At 34.2% G+C, this 22,212-nt stretch overlaps 1 long non-coding RNA gene across 2 annotated transcripts in view; it reads right to left on the bottom strand.

The window, feature by feature from the left end:
- Nucleotides 1–8,985: 8,985 nt before the first annotated feature.
- Nucleotides 8,986–22,212, bottom strand: part of LOC116419295 — a 154,478-nt gene continuing 141,251 nt past the window's right edge. Inside the window, exon 3 of one of the 2 annotated variants that reach the window (XR_004229563.1) lies at nucleotides 8,986–9,373. This is a non-coding gene — a long non-coding RNA (uncharacterized LOC116419295). The remainder of the gene's footprint in view (nucleotides 9,374–22,212) is intronic. The other variant, XR_004229562.1, reaches the window with a different exon arrangement.

Below are 22,212 nucleotides of genomic sequence, written 5' to 3'. Positions count from 1 at the left end.
CTCATTGAGGAAGCAGGAGACAGAATTTGGAACTCAAATTTTGAAAAGAAAAGAATGATAAATTATTTTTACATATAAATGGGGGAAATTAAATAAGATGAAAGATTTTTAAATAAATAAAAGAAATTAAATATATTATGAAACCACATTAAGCAAATGGTGTAACAATATAAGCAAGATTAAATGTATTTTAAGAAATAATAATTTACTCCATTTTTTTCTTTCATCTTATAAGTGTTCTTCTGCCTATTTTCTCATTATAGCACTCTTCCCACAAATCCTAATTCTTTTCGTTTCTAATGTATATCTTCTAAAATTATAAACAAGGAAGAACTATGTATGTTTAAAGAAATAGACCATAGTACAAATAAAGTCTCATCCCAGTGCATTTTTGCTGTTTGAAATCTGATGTGGGAAGAACAGAGGAGGAAGGGATAGAAGGATTTTTTAAAAAAATTGTTTCGTGACTCTCACATATATAATAGCAACCCAATCTTGAATTTAGAAGAGACTGTCTTAGTGCAACTAGTACCTAATTTAGGAACAGATAATCTCCCCAAATTTTTTCTCAAGTATCAAGTTTCAGTCTCAAGTGGTCCCTTATGAGAATGAGAGCTCATGTGAGGGAGGTGATTTATATCCTTTGGGGGTGGGGTACCATATGTTGACATTAAAACATTTTCCTTTAGAAATAATGTGATAAAATAGTGGTTAAAAAATTCTCCACCTGAGTCCCCCCAAAGCCTCTTTAACTCACAATATACATGATTACGTTTATCATGGACAGCAATATGGTAGGGAAAATAATAGCTATTTGTATGATGGTGAGCTCTGACTCCTCTGCCCTTTGTTTTTAAGGTTCTCTCAAGGCAGACATGGATTAATTTTCATGATTTGTCCCTGTAGATTGTGAAATCAAATGACATAAGGGCATAAAGGGAATCCTAGAACCTCAAGATTCAGTGGAAGAGATTGACTGAGAAGGAGGTATGTTTCCTGGTAGCTGGACAGAGAGTGTGCAAATAAGAAACCTTGACCTAATTTAGCTGACTGAAAATTGCAGCTGTGGCAGAGTAGGGTGAAGAGAGAAAAGGTTGAACAGCCATCTAAAAAGACGTCCTTTTGTTTCAAACAAAACAGTTTGTCTAACTGTTTAAGACATCTTTCTGGAGATAATAACAAATAATGGAAAACTGACAACAGTGGGAAGAATCAAGAACTTTAGGTAATGGTTGGCTTGAAGGTATGGACTTGCAGTCCATGGATCCATATAAGCAGGAGAGAGATGAAATAGGAGTTGGATGAGAGAACACAACAAGAAGGAAGCAGGTTGCTAAGGCTGAATTGATAATACTAGCAATGGATCAAGGAGTGCTTTGGAAATGAGCAGCATAATTCTTTAAGGGAAAGTAGACATATGGGTTGAATGATTCTCTTGAATTTCAAGTTATTTCACTTAACAGGGGATCAAGACCAAAATTAGTACAAGTTGAAAGAATTACATAGGTTTCTGAGGGATACAGTGGAAATCTACCAAATAAGGTGATCACTTCATTCTCCCTTTTTGGGAGAACGCTAAATAAGAGTAGCGCTATAAGTCACAAAGACTATAAAGATCCCTAGAGAGAAGGTAAAAGCCCACTAAAAATGATGAGAGATTTCTTGGGCTCAGGCTCAAATTCTTTCCTGAAACCTTTGGGTTTCAGTGGTTTCTTGCAAGCTTGAGTGTTCATAAGGAGGAAGTGATTTACATTCTTTGGGGATGGGGTGACATATGTTAACATTAATTACATGGTTTCAGTTGGGTAGGGGTAAATGAGACAGGAAGACATAAAAGGAATGTAAGCTCCTTAAGGTCAGAGATGGATTCATTTTTGTCATATTCTGAGTTTAGCAATATTGCCTTTGTAATATAGAAGGTGCTTAATAAGTATTTGTTGAGTGCATTATTCAATTCAATTCAATTCTTTATCTTTATGTCAGTGGGGAGCCTCTATAATAATACTGGACTAATTGTATTATGGAACATAATCTAACAATCTTTCTAGGAAAAAAAACAGAGAGGGGAAGAATTCCATTAGGAATTTACATTTATAGTCTTGTTCTAACTACAGGAAACCCTTATATATAACAAATCAATAGACCCATGAGTATACTCTCACCATCTGTCTCTCTGACTTTAAAGCTTAAAAACCTCTTTTAAACTCCTCTCTACCCTCCAATTTTTATTAGAATCACTTAGAGAATATCCATTTACAAGCCAGCTTCGATCCCAGAGATGATCACTGATTGTCATTTTGGACAAGTACTACTTTGCTCACTATGGAAATGTGGTCACCCCTGCAGTGGAAATAGACAGCTGTTTAGCAGCTGCACAGCATCAATTCACAGCATGTTGGGATGGGGAATGGAAAATAATGCAACCCAGTTGGTAATTTGAAGAAAACTCAGGTTGGTATAATGTAATTTAATTTCCCAAGCTGGAATTGACCCAGACAAACAGGTTTATAATACTGTAACATTTATTTTTGCCCTCATCCCTATGCTCAATGTATACACTGGAGGCATACAGGAAACAGCATATATAAGATCAACATTTTTGTTGCCTCTTAGCATAGATGACTGGTTTCTTATTATTAAAAAATAATAAATCCCTGAAAAGAAATTTCCATGAGCCACTCCAGCAAATGATTCCAGTGTTTAGCTACCTGTTTTTTGTATTTAACCTAAATCCTTTCTCCAATCAGAATGTAATGCCTCTTGAACTATCTTTAGTGGAGATGGAGAAATCTTCTCACCGTCTTCTTACAGCCAAATACATTTTGTTTCATGGCAGGGGTTGATGGTAGAAACTAGACACCTCTGAATTGCTTATTTGGAATGATCAACTCTCTCCCTTTCTCTGTCTCTCTCTGTCTCTGTCTCTGTCTCTCTCTGTCTCTCTGTCTCTCTCTCTCTCTCTCTCTCTCTCTCTGCATGTCTCCCCACTTGGTTTATTTTTCTTATTCATTTTACAGTTCCAGGATCTTTGTTAATCAAGAAGATATGTTTTGATATTTTTCTTTTAATTGCTAAAATTGTAACATTTCTCTCATTAATTAATCAATTAGCTCTAAGCTCCCACTCCAGTTTCTTAAATATTTTTTAATAAACAGTAGATGCATCTTTTCTCATAAGCTTTTAAATGTTTACTGATAAAAAAACAAAAAAAAGGGGGAAGGAAGGGTATGTATGTAAATTTCATATTTGCTGATTTATGTCAACTTTAAAAATTAAAAGTTTTTTTTAAAAAATGAAAAAAAAAAAAGCTTTTACCAATTCATTTCTGTATTTCAAATCCCCTAAACTCCTAGGCTTAAATCTTTAATATCAAGATTTTCTATCTTTGTTACTTATTAATAGTCTAACAACAACAACAAAAAAGACATAAATGATTATTTACAGTGTACCACCTGAGAGATAGATCACAACCACAGTCATCTTTAACCATCACTACATCTACTGTCTTCTAATTCTGGAAACACAGTCTTACCATTTATTTCTCTCAGGAGGTCAATTAAAGATTTTTTTCCCCCCAAATCCTTAACATGTCTCTTTGAAAAATGTTTCTTCCTTCAGGAAAAAAAGTTCTCTCAGTCCTTTTCCTCCTATTCTTTTTTCAGTCATCAAAATTTATAATCTTTCCTTAATACCAATTAAACTTTTGGTCTCATAGACTCCTCATTGCCCCTTAAAGCTATAGTAAAAATATCTATAATCTCTGTGGGAGAGCCTATTGGAGTTTGTTATATATTTTTTCAACCAGTAAAATAAATATCTCCTCTCTCCCTTTCTTTTTCTTCTCATCACCTCCCTTCTCTTTGGTTCACAGTTCTTTCTATTTTCCATTCCCATGTCCTCATCATAATCCAATGCTTCTTTTTTTTCCTTTTCTTGCTCCCTTCTCTTCCTCTAAACCTTCAATTTATTTCATATATTAAACAGTCTTGTAGTAATAAGTAAGCCTGGAATCTGCAACTGGAACGTTAAAGAAGCTATTAATTTTTTCCATATACATTTTCTAAATAGCAATTGAACAAAAATTCACCTTAAAAATTTCAATTCAAGAGACATGTGTCTAATTCCACATTTAATTCAGCTTCTCATGTTTAAGATAATATGAAATTCCATAGCCAGCATTCATTGAAAAGGTTTGGTTTAAAAAGGATTGGGTCTCAAAGTCACTGTTCATCTTTAAGTGAAAGAATGTCTCACTTCTCACCATCTGCTTGAGTGGGATAAAAAACGGGCATGCATTTTCATAGGATCACAGATTTAGTGGACAGCTAGATGGTGCATGTTTAAAGTGCTGAGCTGAAATGAGGAAAACCTGGGTTCATATCTTTCCTCAGATATTTACTGGCTATGTGATCCTGGGCAAGTCACTGAATCCTGTCTGCCTCAGTTTCCTCATCTATAAAATAAACTAGAAAAGGAAATAGCAAACCATTTCAATATCTTTGCAAGAAAACTCTAAATGGAGGCATGAAGAATTGGACATGACTGAAAAGCAACCCAATGACAATAACAATGGATTTAGAACCAGACGAGAACCTACATAAGAACTCAATTCAATTTTTGTCATTTTACAGATGAGAAACTAAGGCCCTGAGAAGTTAAAATGTTTGTTCAATGCCACACAGCTATTGAATGATATTGAATGAGTCAGTGATTTCAACATAGGTCTTCTAACTCCAAATCTAGCTCATTTTCCTCTGTATTTTGTCATTTATATTGAATTCTATGTCAACTTTAAAAAGGAAGTAGGTTATAGTCTTTATAGTACAAAATGTAGTATATGTTACTATATATATATATATATATATATATATATATATATATGGTAAAGTATAGTATAGTATAGTATAGTATTTTTGTAGTAGTAAGTTTTTTATCAATGGGGGTTTTAATCAGAGAATGAAATAAGTATTAATGATATTATAGGGGCAGGGAGTGGTTCTCTTGAAAAATGTTTTCTTCTACTTCCAGAGTGCATCATTTGCACATCAGTGTATGGAAGTCCTGTGCTATTGAAGACCTTGGGATCATAGGTTTAGAGCTAAAATGGACTTTAAGTCATTTGATCAAACCCTCCTCATGTTGGGGATGGGAAACTGGATTGTTAAGATAAGTTAAAAGATTTGCCACTGAGAACCCAACTAGTAAGTGTTAAAGATAGGATTTTTAAAAATTAATTTTTTGGGGGGGCAATTAGGGTTAAGTGATTTGCCTAGGGTTATATAGTTAGTAAACGTTAAATGTTAAGAACTTAGGTTCTCCTGACTTCAGGGTCATTGCCCTATTCACCGCTCCATCTAGCTGCCCCCCGAGATAGGATTTAAAGTTTTCCTGATTCCAATCCCAAATTTTCTACACTATGTCATATTAGTTCTCATAAATTAAACAAAAAAATAGCCCCAAACTCCACTAATTATCCTAGAAGCTTCTTTTCAGATTTCATTCTCAGCGTTGAATTAAAAAAATAGAGCTGAACTATTTGGATTTAAATGTCAAGAGTATATCATGGATGGACCAGTTCCAACAAGAAGTCCAATCTGTTTTACAGGACATTATCTCATTCTGTGGCAAACCAGGCCAGAGACAATTATTTTCATTTACTAAGTGAGGGATACAAGGCCAAGTGGCCTATCTAGAATGCTTATGTGAGGTCTCCACTAGCAAAGGAAAGCAGGACATTGAGGGGGTTTTCTAATTCTGGTGAAATGAACCATGATTTACAGAGCATGTGCAAATCTGTGTGGGAAGAGAAGATTTGGGGTCATAGTCTACCTATATACTATTGAAATTACAGAGCTCTTTTATTTCTCTTCCAACCTCTAAACAGTTGGATATGCATAAGCCTTTCATTTATAGTTTACGTGGTAAAGGCTCTGTTCTCACTCTCTCAACCTCATGTACATTGACAGGTTAGTTCAGGGGTCCTCAAACTACAGCCCGCAGGCCAGATGCAGCAGCTGAGGACGATTATCCCCCTCACCCAGGGCTATGAAGTTTCTTTATTTAAAGGTCCACAAAACAAAGTTTTTGTTTTTACTATAGTCTGTCCCTCCAACAGTCTGAGGGACAGTGAACTGGCCCCCTATTTAAAAAGTTTGAGGACCCCTGGGTTAGATCCTTCAAGGCTCTAGGGATAACCCTGACAGGTTGGGGCAATCTCTGGTTTTAATCTTAAGCTCCTATCTAGCATAGTTCATTATCAATTAACCAATTGCTATTGCTCCAAAATCAATAATAACTATTATAATTATAATTTTTATGATAATAATTATAACATTAATAATTACTATTATAATTAGCATAGACATACTACTTTAAAGTTTGAAAAATGCTATACATATATCATCTGATTTTATTCTCACAACCATTTTGTAAGGTAGGTACTATTGATCTCTCATATAGATGTCAGACAAGGTTAAGTACCTTGTCCAGGATTACACAGTTAGCAAGTATCTGCAGATCTTCTTGACTCTTGGTCTGGATCTCTATCTACTCATCTAGCTATTAATGTTAAACAAATGTCAATTAGCTTTTACAAGGGGATTTTTGCTGAGAAAAAAATGGAAAGAACCAAAGTAAAATGTCTGAGACACACTCTTCCACTAAGTACAAAGATTCTAGGGGACCTCCGTCTTAGAGAGCACATATGGCCCCAACGAAGCAAATAGTGAATCTTTTTCTTCCATAATAGACCTCTCCTGAAACTGTCTCTTGGTCCATGTCTTTGATAGGTCTGAAGCTCAATGGTCCTTCTAGAGTCTTGTTCTTTCTCAGCTTCCTGATGGATGCATTGTTTGTCACTGGTTCAGTATCCTCATTGATATAGTCAGCGAGGGAATGGATGGAAGGGATTATACATACATACATAGACACATAATGTACGGTGTATGTGTGTGTATACACATATATGTATATATATACATACATATAGATGTGGGTATATAGCAAATACACATACACATAATTTCTATATTTTTATTGTTGTGGTTTAATTGTTTTCAGTTATGTCCAACTCTTTGTCACCCCTTTAGGGGTTTCCTTGGCAGAGACAATGAAGTGATTTACCATTTCCTTCTTCAGATCATTTTATTGAGGAAAAAACTAAGGTAGGATTAAATGACTTGCCCAGAGTCACACACTAATAAGCTACTACGGCTCTTACAAAATATATATCTACATACCATCTATCTCTGAGCAGCTTGGTGACACCATCGTGGATAGAGTGCCAGACTTGGAGTGATTCTTGATTTCAAGTCTGGCTTAGCTACATACTAGTCCTATGGACCCTAGGCAAGTTTCTTAACTCTGTTTGCTTCCGTTTCCTTTTCAGTAAAGTGAGCAGAAGAAGAAAATGGCAAACCACTCCAGTATCTTTGCCAAGAAAACCCCAAGTGAGGTCATGAAGATTTGGCTATGACTAAAATGGCTGAGCCACAAAAACTCTCTCTCCATCTCTTCCTCTCTCCTTTCCTTCTTCCCCCCTTTCTCTCACTCATCATATATGTATCTTTGAATACCGACATGTATCTATGTATACACATATATATTCATACAACACACACATAACAAAAGGTGTTACACCATCTCAAAGTGCTTCTGAATTTTGACTCCTAAAACAGTTGCAGAAATGTTTCTGCTAGAATCATCTATTTTTTAAATTGTATATATAAGCCCAGAGCTGGCTCTCTTTCATTCATCTTCCTCCTCCTTCTTCCCATCACTCATCATCATAATCATCTTTTATTGACTTGAAGCATTTCATTTCTTCCCAACTTGATTAGGCTATTTATTCCTACTTTGTGCTTTCGATTGATTAATTCAGCAGAGGTCTTCAGGAATTGTTTGTAGGCAACTTGCACCTCTTTTTGGTTTGTTTGATTGATTCCATAATTTAATCAAAGAAGTATCCTCTCCTAACAAAGGTGTGAATGGGTTAGAACATTTTATTAATTATATCAATTAGGATTGTCTTATCAGACACACCCCTTTAGCTATATAGAAGGATATCTAAGTAGTGTTAAGTAATTCATAGAGTTGCTTAAGTAGTTTGAATGTTATTAACTATATAAGTAGTAGAATTTAAAAAAGGTTTTCTGACTCCAAATGTAGTACTGTTCCCACTATATTGTGACATTTTAAAATAAATTCACCGCTAAGTAATCTGTTGCTCTTTAATCAAAATATTGGCTAATACAAACTTGATTTACTTCAAATTCCCTCACCCCAACTACCTTGTATTTTAAATTAATAAGATTTTACTGTATACAGTGCTATAAAATGCAATGGAAACTATTAATAATATAAATGTGCTCTTCTCCTTGACTGTTACCATGGCAGTTATATTTAGGGTATGAGGCAAACTAAATGTCAAGTATATATAAATAATACCCAATAATTCATCAATATTGCCAGATTAGAAATCTTCAAAACCTTTCTAAAAATAATGATTCTTCCTAACCTCACTGGGCACTCAAATTTTCTTTTTCTGGTGACTGCAGCTGCCTTTTCTCTTGAAACAGCACTTTTCCTAATGGTTGAATCTTTTCCAAGAATAATAATGACAACTGCATTTTGTGTTGTCCCTGAGGAGTGCCAAAGATTACAGAGATTTTTTTTTTTCATACTAAATAATGCCAGGTTAGGGATAGACATCATTTCTGAAGATGGTAGCCTGAGAGCCAAAAGACATGAATGGAGCAGAGGAAATTTTTTCTTTGAATTTCAATCTAGACAACGTTCTTAAACCATTGAATAAATATTGTCACTGGGGACCTACCCAAAGTCAATTATCCTTTTTAAATGAGTAAAAAAAAAGTTTATTATGCTTTTACTATGTGCCAAGCTCTGTGCTAAGTGCTGGGGTTAAAAAATGCTAAAGTAAGGCAGTTTATGTTCTTAAGTAATTTACATTGTAATTGGGAGGGAGACAATAGTTTTAGGGGAGTGGTAGCAAAAAGGGATATTAATCTCCGAGAGTGATTAATAGGGCAGCATCCTTTCTGAGAAAAAAAAAAAAAGACTAGTTTTACTTCAAATTCTATTCCCATAGCAAGAACAGATTGCAAGAGAATGACCAGTATAAAGCATGGTTTGTCTGGAATGGTCTAAACTCTAGATAAAGTGGCCTCTCACCAATCACGGCAGCATAGACATCCAGGGCCAAAATTCTTTTTGTGTTTCAATCATCCTTACCTATACAAAGGGATCTTCCATCAAAGTTTGGAAGTAAAAAGATTTAGAGTCAACTTTTGCCTTTGATGATACTCTCCATATGATATTGAGAAAGTCACTTGATCTTGAATTTCAATTTCTTCACCTGTAAAATAAAAGGGTAGCACTGGCTGGGTGTGTGAAATCCTTAATCAGTTCTAGAACTGTGTTTCTACTGTAATGTCTCATTTTGATAAGTTGGTGGTCTTGTTTCTAATATTCTAGCAGGTTCCACCAATTTAGAAAGACTCTGAATATAAACCCAGTGATTTAACAAAGTTGGAGAAAGTCAAAACCCTGATGACTGGATTTGCTATAAATCTGTGCTATCTAAACCAGCAAGCACACAGCAGCAAGACAAACTTTTCTTTTTCCCCTCACTGATTATTTATCCTACTACCTACAATTTGCTTCAAACCCTTCTTCTTTCCTCAAGCTTCTTAAATCATCCTCCCTTTATTTGTAACTCACTGGAGAAATAAGAGACAAACTGCTGTGGGGTTCTCTCTTTCCCCTTTTTTATATATAACAACACTTGATATCATCTTCCATTCTCTTATTCTTTACTCTAGCTTCTGATGGAAGGGTTGCTGACCTTTTCCACCAAAGTCAACCTATCCTAGTTTCCTAAACATATCCTTTTGATTTTTTCCATTATATCGTCGCCCAAATTATCTCTCTCTTATTTTCCCTTTTCTTATTTATTGGATTGATCCTCTCCCTGCCCAAATATCTGTTCTTAAAAAGATCTCTCACCATCTCTTAAAATTATCATACTATATCTCTTCCTTTCCTTAAACTTTTAGACAAAAAATTTCTAGACTTGCTCCCTACACTTCTCCTTTTGTACCCTTTTCTCCAGTTATTGACATCTTGTTTCCAATCTCCAAATTCACCCAAGAGCTCTTAATTGCTAATTCTGATGACCTCTTCTGCTGATCCTGACATGATTGAACATTCTCTCCTAGATGCATTCTCCTCATTGTGTCTTTATGACTGCTTTTTCTTAGTTCTCAATACTCCTCCTACTTCTCTTATCATTACCTATTACAAGTATAAGAAAAATGGAACATATCTTTCAGCATTATATGATAAACTCTTTTCATTGTTGATAGCAGTTGAATGATCTTAACTCAAGTTGATTTCCAACGTACAATATAACAATATAACTAGAATTGAGAGTAAAGCAAAACTGGGAAGAGCAGTTGGATCAGAGCAAACATACACAGGAGAAATTGGTGTTCATCAATGAAAGTAATGAAGGGTTTATTTCTAAGTAAAATAAAAAGGAGAAATATAATAAATCCTTGGGGAGAAAAAAATAATGTTATTACTAAAAGCAATCTAGAAGACATAAATGGACAGCTCAGTGGATAGATGGATAGATGTGATAGATGGCTGGACCTGGAGTCTGGAAAACTTAACTTCATGAATTTAAATCTGATTTCAGATACTTACTAGTTGTGTGACCCTAAGCAAGTCACTTAACCTTGTTTGCCTTAATATTCTCATCTATAAAAATGAGCTGGAAAAATGACAAACAATTCCAGTGTTGTTACCAAGAAAATCCCAGAAAGGAGTCACAAAGACTCAGACACAAGTGAAAAAAATGACAAAAAAGGAGATGTAATTAAGCTACATACTTACTTTCTCATTTTTACAAATATTTATGAGCTATCTACAGATATTATTGTTGTTATTAATCTCATTACCTCATCTTTTCCAATAGAGTTCAGATAGAAATTGTTATATTGCTATTGTTACATTTAGAAGGCATTCTTGACAAAAGTATAACATGGAAACAGGAATTTTCAAAAAAAAAAAAAAAAACCAACCCAAAAACAAAAACAAAGAAAGTCAGATTACTTACATTTCCCTCATAAAATTAGTGGAAAAGGTATAAAGAATTTAAGTTATCACTGGACTTATTATTTCTTGGTTATTAATCAAATCATTTGGCTTAGAACAAAATGCAACTTTAAAGATGCTGTCCCAACAATGAGTCCCATTTGCAAATGTTAAGAGCATACAATTATTCTTCTACAAATATAATTTTGTTTATTTTTTTATCTTATGTATGAGAGGGCATAAAGAATTTTTTCAGATACTGCAAATTAATTACTCAATCTCATCTTATTTTTAATATAATAGCATTCCCCCACCCATACATGACAAGAAAATTTTTAGCATTCATTTTTCAAGATTTTGAGTTCCAAAGTTTTATCTCTTCCTTCCTCTCTCCCCTCTCCTTTTTCAAAGAAGATAAACAGTTTGATCTAGTTTATACACATGCTATTATGTAAAACATATTTCCATATTAGTCATAGCTGTGAAAGGAAAAAAAAACAGGTCAAAAGAAAAAAACTAGAAAAAATAAAGTAAGTGAAAAAACACACTTGCATTTGCATTCCAAGTCTATCAATTCTTTATCTGGTTTTGGATAGCATTTCCCTTTTTGAGTTCTTTGTACTTGTCTTAGATCATTACATTGCTGAGAAGAACTGAATAAGAGTATATTATCATACAATGTTGCTAATAGTAAATTTAATGTTTTCTTGATTCTGCTCATTTGGCTTGTCATTAGTTCATACAAGTCTATCTAGTTCTTTTTTAATCTGCCTATTAATCATTTGTTATTGAACAATAGTAATCTATTACATTTATATACTGCAACTTATCCAGCCATTTCCCAAATATTGGGCATCCCCTCGATTTCCAATATTTTGTTATCATATTTTTTTAAAAAAATATGTATTTAATATTTCCTCCAGTTATATTTAAAACAATTTTTGTACATTTGTTTTTAAAACTTTCTGAGTTCCAGATTTTTTCCCTTATCCCCCCTCCAGCTCCCATTAAGAAACTACATGTGAAGTTTTGCAAAACATTTTCATAGAAGTCATGTTGTAAAAGAAAACCTAGATCTCCCACCCTAATTTAAAAAACCTCTCAAGAAAAATAAAGTTAAAAAGAGAGAGAGAAAGAAGGAGAGTATGCTTCAGTCTATATTCAGACACATTCAATTTCTTCTGTGGATATGGATAGGATTTTTCATCATAAGTCCTTCAGAATAGCCATGTTTCATTGTATTTCTAAATGTAGCAAAGTCATTTACTGCTGGTTATCCCAGCTATCACTTTGTATACAGTATATTTCACTTTGCTTGAGTTCATGGAGGACTTTCAGAAAGTATTTTTTTTTCTTTTCTGAGAACATCTGGCTTATCATTTCTCATAAAACAATAATATTGTATGGCAATCTCATACCACAATTTATTCAGTCATTCCCCAATTAATGGGCATCCCCTTAATTTCTTTTTTCTTTTTTAAAATTGTAGTAAGTTTATTTATTTTTAATACACATTGCTTTAAGAATCATTTTGGGAAATTTTGGTCATGTATACTTATTGTGTATCTAATTCATATTTTAATATATTTAACATCTACTGGTCATCCTGCCATCTGGGGGAGGGGGTGGGGGGTAAGAGGTGAGGGATTGGAGCAGGAGGTTTGGCAATTGTTGGTGCTGTGGAGTTGCCCATGCATATATCCTGTAAATAAAAGGCTATTAAATAAAAAAAACATATACTTTATTATTATAGCTTTTTGTTTGCAGGTTATATGCATGGGTAATTTTTCGGCGTTGACGGTTGCCAAACCTTTTGTTCCAATTTTTCCCCTTTTTCCCCCCACCCCCTCCTCCGGATGGCAGGTTGGCCAATACATTAACATATACTTTAACAGATTTAACATGTATTGGACTACCTGCCATCTGGGGAGGGAGGTGGGGGAAGGGAGGGGAAAAGTTGGAGCAGAAGCCTTTGCAAGGGTCAATGTGGACAAATTACCCTTGCATATGTTTTGTAAATAAAAAGCTATAATTAAAAAAAAAAAAAGAATCATTTTGGGAGAGAAAAATCAGAGAAAAAGGGAAAAAAAACTATGGGAGAGTGTAATGTTCTCTTCTGTATATATAATCTTCTCTGGGAGCAGGTTTCTTGGGGGGCTTCTGGGAGCAGCCTTAGTTTCAGTTCAATGTAATAATCACGTCAAATGCAGCCAGGAGTTAAAATCCAAGTCCTTTATTGTTTCCTTCAAAATAGCCCGGTTAGCTTTCTTAGAGGCTTATCTCTCTCCTTGGTTCTGAGAGCTCCTGCCACTAGTCCTTTGTCTCTTCCAGCTTCAGCCTCTAGTTTTCTGTGATTCCCCAAAGCCTCCAGCCAGCACAAAGGTGATATATGGAATGAATCTGACTCCTCCTCTGAGAGTGGGATTGTGACTCTCCTCAACTGAATCCTGACTTGTGAATCTCCTGGACTTGTGAATCTCCCAGACTCCTCTCTGACTTGTGAATCATATGGAATTCCAATGAGTACTAAATACATTAAAGAATCAGAGAACTACTAAGCACAATGCTAAAATTAGACAACTGACTTAGCACCTTGTAAGAATCCTTACAGGAGAGATAAAAAAACACAAAAAAGTGTTGATTTATATTAGATCTTTTTCTGGATGCAGATGACATTTTCTGTCCAAAATCTATTGGGATTGCTTTGGATCACTGAACTACTGAGAAGATCCAAGCTTTTCAGAGTTGATCATCACACATCTTGCTGGAATATGATGTATTCCTGGTTCTGTTTCTTTCATTCAGTATCAGTTCATATAAATTTTTCTAGGCCTTTCTATAATCAGTTTGTGAATGATTTTTATAGAACAATAACATTTCATTGCCTTCATGTACCATAGTTTATTCAGCTGTGTGTTGATAAGTATCCACTCCTTTTCCAGTTCTTTGCTACTACAAAGAGTTGCTACAAATAGCATCCCCTCAATTTCCACTTTTTTTTTTGCACTGAGAAGAGAGCTGCTACCAATATTTTTGTATATATAGGTCCTTTTCCTTTTTTTAAAAAACTTCTCTTGGTATTCACACCTTGTAGTGGTATTGTTAGGTCAAAGAATATGCCTGATTTTATGGCTCTTTGGGAATAGATCATATCAAATGATCATTTGTCAATTGAGGTACGGCTATTTTTAAATAAATAAATTTGACTCAGTTCCCTCTATGTTTGAGAAATAAGGCCTTATCAGAGAAACTTGCTTCAAAATTCTTTTTACACTTACAGTTGCTAACTGTATTTTCCCTCATTGCTAATTGTATTTTCCCTCATTTATTTTATTCTCTCTATCCTTTTCACCAAAGGTATTTTGCTACTGACCACTCTCTCCCCCAATATGCCCTCTCGTTTATTACCTTCCCCCTTTCACATACTCCATTCCCCTCCTATTTTCCTGCAGGGTAAGATAGATTTCTTTACCTGTATTAATTAATTAATATTATTAATGTTATAGCCTTGTCGAGCCAATTCTGATAAGAGTAAGGTTCACTCACTCTCCCTTTCTTCCCCTCTGCTGTAAAAGCACCAGCCCTAAAGTGAGGAGGACCTGAATTCAAATCTGTCTCAGACTTAACACTTAACACTTCCTAGCTGTGTGACCTGGCCAAGTCACTTAACTCCAATTGCCTCAGCAATATGTATATATTCTCCTTGATCTGGGAGTTCTAGAATTTAGTTGTAATGTTCTTAGTCATTTTCATTTTGGTTTCTCTTTCAGGAGGTGATTGATGAATTCTTTCAATTTCTATTTTACTCTCTGATTATAGAATATTATGGTAATTTTCCTTGATAATTTCTTGAAAGATGATGTCCAGGGTCTGTTGTTGAGCATGACTTTCAGGTAGATCATAATTTTTAAATCATCTCTCCTGGATCTATTTTCTAGCACTTGCTTTCCCAATGAGATGTTTCACATTTTTTTCTTTTTTTGGTTTTGTATCTTGTATTCTTGATTTCTCATTAAAATCATTAGCTTCCAATTGCTCAATTCTAATTTTTAAGGAATTATTTTTCTCAGTGAGCTTTTGTACCTCCTTTCTCAATTGAGCGATTTTGCTTTTTAAGGAATTCTCTTCATTTTGCACCACTCTTAATTCTTTTCTTAATTTTTCCTCTATCTCTCTTGCTTGATTTTCAAAATCCCATGACTTGGGCCCAGTGCTTATTTTTCTTGGAGGCTTCGGCTATAGGACCTTTGATTTTGTTATCTTCTGCATGTGTGTTTTGATCTTTGCCACCGTAATAACTTTCTATGATGCAAATTTTGTTGTTGTTTGCACATTTCCCTAGCCTATTAACTCAGCTTTTAATTCTTTATCAAAGTAAGGCTCTTTTTCCAGGGTGGAGGGTACAACTATCCTAAGCTTCAGGGATTTTGTGCAGCTGTTTTCAGACATCCTTCTAGGAACAACAAGCATTCTTTTCTACTCTGGAACTTTCAGGAGTGTCCCACCCCACTGTAGCTGTAAGATCCTGTGTGCTAAAGTAACAGAGTCCTGCTTTGCTGAAGCTGATGTTGGGGCCAGGGCTTTGCTGGTCCAGCCTAAACTGGGATTTCCCACTGGGCTCCCATCCTGGTTCCACAGACTTTTTATACTTACCTTCCAACTTCGGTTTGGTATTTCTGGCCTGAGAGGTCTAGAAACTGCTGACTCCAAGGTTAGGTTTGCTCTGGGATTGCACTCTGGACTTCCACTCTGTTGTCACACACCATTTCTGTTGACCTAAGTTGCCTTCAGCTGGAAAATGTTCTACTCTGACTTTTTGGATGTTCTGATGCTCTAAAATTTGTTTAGAGTTATTATTTAAAGGATTTTTGGAGCATTCTGGGGGAGCGGCTGGGTGAATTCCTGTTTTTACTTCACTATCTATTGCTATACATATTTTGGCACTTGTAGGTCCTTTTTTTCTTATGATCTTTCTGGGATGCAGATATAGTAGTGGTATTGCTGAGTCAAAGAATATGCAGTTGGTTATACTTTGGGCATAGTTTGCTCTTCAGAATGATCAGATCATTTCATAGCTCCATGAACAGTGCATTATTGTTCCAACTTTTTCACTTCTTTTCCAATATTTATCACTTTCTTTTTTTGTCATATTGACCACTCTGATAAGTGGGAGGTGATATTTCAGAGTTATTTTAATTTGCATTTCTCTAATTAATAAGGATTTCTTCATATGCCAACTGATAGATTTGATTTCTTCATCTGAAAACTGCCTGTTCATATCTTTTGTCCTTTTATCTATTGGGGAATGGCTGATAGTCTTGCAAATTTGGATCAGTTCTCCATATATTTGAGAAATGAGATCTTCATCAGAGATACTTGTTGTAAAGCTTATTTCCCAATTTTTTGCTTTCTTTCTAATCTTAGTTGCATTGATTTTGTTTATGTAAAACTTTTTGAACTTAATATAATAGAAATTATTTATTTTGCATTTTGTAATGCTTGCTTTTTATCTATTATTTGATCAAGAATTTTTTCTTTCCCATAGGTCTGACTGGAAGCTGTTCCTTGTTCTTCTAATATGCTTATGATGTCCCCCTTCATGTTTAAATTATGCATCATTTAGTCATCTTGGTATATGATGTGAGATATTGCTCTCTACCAGTTTGTGTCCTATTATTTTCCAGTTTTTTTCAGCAGTTTTTATCAAATGGTAAGTTTTTATCCCCAAAACTGGAGTCTTTGCGTTTTTCAAAAATATTGAGGTTAATTTTGTTATTGACTACTGTCTATTGTGTACTCAATCTATTCCACTGATTCACCTCTCTGTTTCTTAGCCAGTGCCAGATAATCATTATGGGTTACTGCTTTATAAAACCCTTTGAGGTCTGGTAATGCTAAGCCTTTTTATTATGTAGTTTTTCCATTACTTCCCTTGACATTCTTGACCATTTGTTTTCCAGATGAATTGTGTTGTTTTTTTCTAGCTCTATCAGATAGTTTCCTGGTATTTTGCTTGGTATTCTACTGAATAAGTACATAAGTAATTGTCATTTTTATTATATTGGGTTGGCCTACCCATGAGCAATTGATACTTTTTCCAATTGTTTATATCTGACTTTATTTTTGTGAAAAAAAAATAGTTTTGTTCATATAGCGCCTGGGTTTGTCTTGTGTTGCGTCCTGCTTTCCAGAGCCCCCATGCTGGGGTGATTGAAACATACCTTCCTAGTGGAGAAGTGATGAGGTGGGACTCCCAAGGATGGTGGAAAATTGAGTCTATTTATTTCAAGGGCTTTCCCTTTTTATAATGTAACAAAAACAATTCTGAGCATGTAGGACCACATAAACAACTTGCTATGTACTTTGCCACCTGATATCACTCTTCCACCTGCTATCATGCTGCTTTAATCTCAACACAGGTTGTCACCACCTCCTGACTTCCCAGGAAGGCCGAGAGCTCTTAGGGGAGATGGGGAGCAGAACCAGACATTGTTAGCAAGTTCCCTCTGGGCTGAAGTCCAAGTTCCTTACCCAGAGTTCCCCCACTGACTATGACCCTGTACAGTCTTGGCAGGCAGATTCCTATTTCATATTGTTTAAAGATATTTTAATTTTTTAAAAATTTTCACTTTTTTTGAGGCAATTGGGGTTAAGGGACTTGCCCAGGGTTACACAGCCAGGAAGTGTTAAGTGTCTGAGACCAAATTTGAACTCAGGTCCTCCTGACTTCAGGACTGGTGCTCTACATAGCTGCCCCATTTACAGATATTATAAATGGACCTTCTCTTTCTGTCTCTTGCTGCTGAGCTCTATTGATCATATAAAGAAATACTGGTGATGTATGTAGGTTTATTTTGTAATCTGTAACCTATGCTAAAGTTGTTAATTGTTTCAAGTAATTTTTTAGTCAATCTGCTAATGTTCTCTAAGTATATCATTTTATCATCTGCAAAGTGATAATTTTGTTTCCTCAATATCTATTCTAATTTCTTCCATTTGTTTTTCTTCTCATTTCTATAGCTAACATTTTTAATATTGTATTAAATAGTGGTGGTAATAATGCTTCACCTTGCTTCATTCTTGATCTTTTCAGAAAAGCTTCTAGTTTATCTCCATCCTTGTTCATGATTTTTGATAGGTTTTAAATAAATAAAGTTATCATTTTAAGGAACACTCCTGTTTTTCTATGTTCTCTAGTGTTTTTAATAGAAATATGTGCTCTATTTTGTCAAAAGTTTCCCCAAAATTTGTTGAGATAATCAGATGGTTTCTGCTGGTTTTGTTATTCATGTAGTTGTTTATATTGTTAGTTTCGCTAGTATTAAAACAGTTCTGCATTACCAATATAATTTGCACTTGGTAATAAATAGTGTGTGATCCTTATAATATATTCCTGTAATTGCCTTGTTAATATTTTGTTCAAAATTTTTGTATCAATATTCGATAGACCACTCATCAATGGTCTATAATTTCCTCTTCTTTTAAACTCTTGCTTCTTTAGGCATAACACCATATTTCTTTCACAAAAGAAGCTTGGTAGGACTTCAGCACTATATTTAAATCATAAAAGGAGTTTGGTTGGGCTTTTTCTTCACCCATTTTTCCAAATAGTTTATATAGTATTGCAATTAATTGATCTTTAAATGTTTGGTCATGAACACATCTGGCCCAGAGGAGTTATTCCTAGGAAGTTGATTAATGCCTTGTTCAATTTCTTTTGTCTAAGATGGGATTATTTGGGCGTTCTATTTCCTGATCAGTTAGTTTAGATAATTTATATATATATTTTTAAAAATATTCATCAATTTTGCTCAGATTGTCAGATTTATTGACATATAATTGAGCAAAATATTTTCTAGAGATTGTTTTACTTTCTTCTTCATTGAAGTGATTTCACCTTTTTTTTCATTTTTGGAACTAGATACTTCGTTTTCTTCTTACTTTGTTTTAATCAAATTGACTAATGTTTTATCTATGGTATTATTGGTTCTTTTTATAAAAATAGCTCTTAAATTTATCAGTACAACACGTTTTTTTTCTTTCAGTCTTATTAATCTCATCTTTGATTTTTAGGTCTTCCAATTTGGTGCTCAATTGGGGATTTTAAATTAGTTCTTTTCCAATTTTTTTTATTTGTATATCTAATGCATTGATCTGTTCTTTTTCTATTTTGCTGATGTAAGAATTTGGATATATATATATATATATTTCCCTTGACTACATCCCAGAAATGTGGTATTTTGACTCATTATTGTCATTCTCTTTCATGAAATAATTGATTGTTTCTATGATTTTTTTTGACCCATTTACTCTGTAGGATTAAATTATTTAGTTTCCAATTATTTTAATGTATCTTTCCACAGTGCTTTGTTAATATAATTTTATTGCATTATAATCTAAAAGAATACATTTGATATTTCTGCCTTTTTATGTTTTTGGTGTTTTTTATGCCCTATTACAAGGTCTATTTTTGTGTAGTTATCATATACTCCAGAGACAAAGTATATTCCTTCCTGTTTCTGTTCAGTTTCCTCCAAAGAGTTGTGATATCTAAGTTTTTTTAATCTCTTTACCTCCGTGGTTTCTTTCTTATTTATTTATTGGTTAGATTTATTGAGTTCAGAGAAAGAGACAGTCAAGGTCTCCCACTAGTTTAGTTTTGTTTATTTTTTTCCTGTTAATCACTTTAAGAATTTGGATCCTATAACATTTGGTGCATATGTTTAATATTGATATTGTTTCATTGTCTATGGAACTTTTTAGCAAGATGTAGATTCTTTATGTCTTTTAAAAAGGTCTATTTTTGCTTTTGCTTTGTCTGAGATCAGACAAAGCTATCCCTGCCTTTTTTTTTAAACTTCAGCTGAGATATAATAGATTCTGTTCCAGCCCTTTACCTTTACTCTGTATGTGTTTCTTGTAAAAAATGTATTGTAGGATTACATATTTTTTCCACTCAGATATCTGCTTCCACTTAAAGGAAGAGTTCATCCCAATCTCACTCACTGTTATAATTACTACCTGTGTATCTCCCTCCATCTTATTCTTTCTTCTATTTATTCTCTTTCTTCTTTTTCCTTTCCTTCCTCATTAATATTTTGCTCCTATCTACCACCTTGATTTTTCCTCCCTTTTATCAGTCCTTTCTTTCTCTCCTTTTACCTGTTGGGTAATATATATTTCTATAATACCTTAATTGTATATATTCTTCCCTCTTTGAGCCAATAGAGATGACAATAAGGTTCAAGTGATGATCATCATCCATTCTTCCACCTTCCCGTCCTTGCAATGGATTTGTCATGCCTCTTCATGGGAAATCATTTACTCCATTCTGCCTCTCCTTTTTGTACCCAGTATACTCCTCTTTCTTATCATTTAATTTTTATGTCATTCCCTCAAATTCATCTTATACATATGCCCTCTGATTATGTATATTCCTTCTAATTGTACTATTAGAGATATAATTTTGAGGATTATAAATATAATCTTCCCATATAGGGATGTAAACAGGTTAGCCATATTAAATTCTGAATGTTTTCCTTTCCTTTTTAAAAACCTATTTATGTTTGATATTGGAGGGCAAAATTTTTATTTAGTTTGGGAATTCTCCTTATAAAAGCTTGAAATCTTTCTTTTTCGTTGAGTGATCATTTTTTCCCCTTGAAGTATTTTAGTTAATTTCTCCTAAGTGATCCCTGGTTGTACTCCTAGTTCCTTTACCTTCCATAATGTCATGTTCCATGACCTCTGATCCTTTAATGTTTGCAGCTACCAGGTCCTGTGTAATCCTGATTAGGATTCTTTGATTCTTGAATTGCTTTTTTTTTTACCCTTTTCTGGCCACTTATAGTATTTTTTCCTTGATCTGATAGTTCTGAAATTGGGCTATTATGTTCCTTGAAGTCAAGGTAGAAAATGTTAATGCATAAGAGTTCATACTTATGGGAGGATCAGACTAGTCCAGATAACAATGGAAGACTTCTGCAATAGTTCAATGGACTATATATTTTTCTTCAGTGCTTCTCCATTGCAAGTAAATATTTAATAGTTAATATATACTTATTTTCAAATAAGTCAACTTTAGAAATATAAGTTGGAAGAAGAATGATTGAGTAGACAGCTTTTTATCTGAAAAAGATCCAGAGGTTTCAGTGGATCACAAACTCAATGTGAAACATCAGTGTTAATGTCAATTAAACATATGTTAAGTTTGTTTCACTTTTCCTCTATACTAAATTCAGTACTAATTTATAAGCTCCCAAGTCTTAATTGTATACAGTATAGAGAAGCGAAGAAAGCTACTCTGAGCTTAATTCTGATGAGCAAGGAAGAAATGGTTGCTGGGGCAATTAGGTGGAACAGTAGATAGAGCACCAACTCTGAAGCCAAGAGGATCTGAATTAAAACATGGTCTTAGACACATTAATTATGTGATCCTGTGTAAGTCACTTAATTCCAATTGCCTCCAAATAAAAGAAAAAAATAAAGGAAGAAATAGAAAGGAAAAAGGAAGGAAAGAAATAAGAACAAAAGGAATGAAGGAAGGAAGGGAGGGAAGGAAGGAAAGAGGAGGGGAGGGAGAGAGGAAGGGAGGGAGGAAGAAATGAACAAAGTGGGGAGGGAGAGAGGAAATGGTTGCTGAAGTAGAAACAATAAGGATCTTGATGGAAAATAGCCATTCCACCTTAGAATTCAGAAAAGGAGAGAAAAATTGGACATTATCTAGTATGCCTCTTAGATTTTGGGGTAATACATTTTAAAGTCTTCAGTGAAAGAATAGCAATTATCCCATAGCCTAAAATTCTAGAGAAGAAAATCATCAGAGGATAGGAAAAAAAAAGGTTCTTAAGATTAAAATTCTGAATAAATGGAAAGAAATTATTCCAAAGAAGGGTATTATCTAAAGAGACTGATGTATATGTAAAGGGAACTTATTGATCAATTTAGATATTTTAGAGGCATTATTATCCCTCCTTTCAAAAAGTATATAAAAAGGGGAAAGAGGTTTCTCATAGAATATCTTCAGATTCTGTGATATTTAATATTTCTATCATTTTCTCAACTTGGCTGATGGTGTAAATGGCAGACATCAAATTC

This window comes from Sarcophilus harrisii, chromosome 5 (assembly GCF_902635505.1).
Source record: "Sarcophilus harrisii chromosome 5, mSarHar1.11, whole genome shotgun sequence".
Lineage (NCBI taxonomy): Eukaryota > Metazoa > Chordata > Mammalia > Dasyuromorphia > Dasyuridae > Sarcophilus > Sarcophilus harrisii.
This window is presented reverse-complemented; position numbering and strand designations above follow the sequence as displayed.